This window comes from Halichoerus grypus, chromosome 13, assembly GCF_964656455.1.
Source record: "Halichoerus grypus chromosome 13, mHalGry1.hap1.1, whole genome shotgun sequence".
Taxonomy (NCBI): domain Eukaryota; kingdom Metazoa; phylum Chordata; class Mammalia; order Carnivora; family Phocidae; genus Halichoerus; species Halichoerus grypus.
In genome coordinates, this window is record NC_135724.1 from 41233603 (window position 1) to 41236550 (window position 2948).

Genomic DNA, 2948 nt, shown 5'->3' on the forward strand with positions numbered 1-2948 from the left:
GGGAAGCTTTTGGTAATTATTTCTCAAAGAAGCTTTCCTCCCCTTTCTTACTTTGCTTCTGGGACTTCCATAATATGTACTATGTTCCAACTGATGGTATCCCATAAATTCCTTAGGCTTAGATTACTCTTCTTTGTTCTTTTTTTAATTTTTCCTCCTCCAATTTGATAATTTCAAATTCCTTGTCTTTAAGTTTGTTCATTCATTCTTTTGCATGTTCCAGTTTGCTACTTAACATATTTAAGACAATTGTTTTAAAGTCTTTGTTTAATAAGCCTAAAAAATGTTTCTTCAAGGATAGTTTCTAGAGATTTATTTTATTTCTTTGCTTGGGCTACATTTTCCTGTTTCTTTGTATGCCTTGTGATCTTTAATTTAAAACTGGATATTTGCAAAAACAGCCACTTCTCCCAGTCTTTGCAGACTGGGTCATTGCAGGGGAAGACCTTCACTACTCCACCCTGAATAAAGTATAAGGTCTTCTCTGGCTTTTTCTGGGCATATGTCTCCCTAGGCCTACCTCTATTTTCTCAGTTCCACCATCTGTATACATGGGTGCTTTTAAATAACGTAATTTCTCTAAGAATCTTAACCCTGGTTTGTCCTGGGGCCTTTGCTGTTTTGTTGTATTACTCATTGATAAATCTTTTGTTCCAGGTATCTGTGGGGTTTTGCCCCCTGCAGTTTTAATGAACTATGTTTTATATTTTTAGCCATTTGAGCTCTGGTTTATTCTTTATATAGACCAATCTCTTTGGCAGTCTACAGACAGGTTAGAACAATGCAAATTCATCTCACTCTGCTCTCTCCAGTTTGCACAAGAGAACTGAAGTTGAGTCACTGAGTCCCCCAAAATGGGCCATGCCACCCTGGAGAGGAGATGGAAAAATGTCAATAAAACACTATAAATTTTCCTAGTATTTCTTCATTGGACATTCACTTGATTGCATTAGGTTTTTGACTGATATCCAGAGTTCCTATGAAGTTATTTTAGTCAGCTTCTAATTGTTTATTTAATGTTTCCACTGGGGAAGGAAGGTCTGTAACTTCCTAGACTGCCATCTATCTGACATCACTCCTCTGCCATTACTCTTTAAGTACCATCATTGCTAATCTCATTTCATTTTCTTCCATAGTGTCTAAAGCATACCTCTATGTTAGACACTATTTAGAGTACACTGTACTTGACTATTTTCTTGTCTACATCTGCCACTTTTTTTTTAAAATTTTATTATGTTATGTTAGTCACCATACAATACATCATTGGTTTTTTTTTTTTTAATAGATTTTTTTTTATTCATTTGAGATACAGAGAGAGAGCATGAGCAGGGGGAGAAGCAGAGGGAGGGGGAGAAGCAGACCCTCCGCCGAGCAGGGAGCCCAATGCGGGGCTCGACCCCAGGACCCCGGGATCATGACCTGAGCCGAAGGCAGACGCTTAACCATCTGAGCCACCCAGGCGCCCCCATCATTGGTTTTTGATGTGGTGATCCACGATCCATTGTTTTCGTATAACAGCCAGTTCTCCATGCAGTACGTGCCTTCCTTAATACCCATCAATGGGCTAACCAATCCCCCCTCCCTCCTCCCCTCTAAAGCCCTGTTTGTTTCTCAGAGTCCATAGTCTCTCATGGTTCATCTCTCCCTCCAATTCCCCCCCCCATTTTTCCCTTCCTTCTCCTAATGTCCTCCATGCTATTCCTTAAGTTCCACAAATAAGTGAAACCATATGATAATTGACTTTCTCTGCTTGACTTATTTCATTTAGCATAATCTCCTCCAGTCCCATCCAGGTTGATGTAAAGTTGGGTATTCATCTTTTTTGATGGCTGAGTAATATTCCATTGTATATATGGACCACATCTTCTTTATCCATTCATCTGTTGAAGGGCATCTTGGCTCTTTCCACAGTCTGGCTATTGCGGACATTGCTGCTATGAACGTTGGGGTGAATATGGCCCTTCTTTTCACTACATCTGTGTCTTTGGGGTAAATACCCAGCAGTGCAATTGCTGGGTCATAGGGTAGCTCTATTTTTAAATTTCTGAGGAACCTCCACACTGTTTTCTAAAGTGGCTGTAAGAACTTGCATTCCCACCAATAGTGTAAGAGGGTTCCCCTTTCTCCACAACCTCTCCAACATTTGTTGTTTCTTTCCTGTCCATTTTGGCCATTCTAACTGGTGTAAGGTGGTATCTCAATGTGGTTTTGATTTGGATTTCCCTGATGGCTAATGATGAATATTTTTTCATGTGTCTGTTAGCCATTTGTATGTCTTCTTCAGAGAAGTGTCTTTTCATATCTTCTGCCCACTTTTTGACTTGATTATGTTTTTTGGGTGTCGAGTTTGAGAAGTTCTTTATAGATCTTGGATACCAGCCCTTTATCTGGTATATATCTTCTCCCATTCTGTCGGTTGCCTCTTTGTTTTGTTGACTGTTTCCTTTGCTGTGCAGAAGCTTTTTATCTTGATGAAGTCCCAAAAGTTCATTTTTGCTTTTGTTTCACTAGCTTTTGGAGATGTATCTTGAAAGAAGTTGCTGTGGGTGATGTCAAAGAGGTTACTGCCTATGTTCTCTTCCAGGATTTTGATGGATTCCTGTCTCACATCGAGGTCTTTCATCCATTTTGAGTTTATCTTTGTGTATGGTGTTAGAGAATGGTCGAGTTTCATTCTTCTGCATGTGGCTGTCCAATTTTCCCAGCACCATTTATTGAAGAGACTGTCTTTTTTCCATTGCATGTTTTTTCCTGCTTTGTCAAAGATTAGTTGACCATAGAGTTGAGGGTCCATATCTGGGTTCTCTATTCTGTTCCATTGGTCTATAATATGTCTGTTTTTGTGCCAGTACCATGCTGTCTTGGTGATCACAGCTTTGTAATATAGCTTGAAATCGGGCAACGTGATGCCCCCAGCTTTGTTTTTCTTTTTCAACATTTCCTTGGTG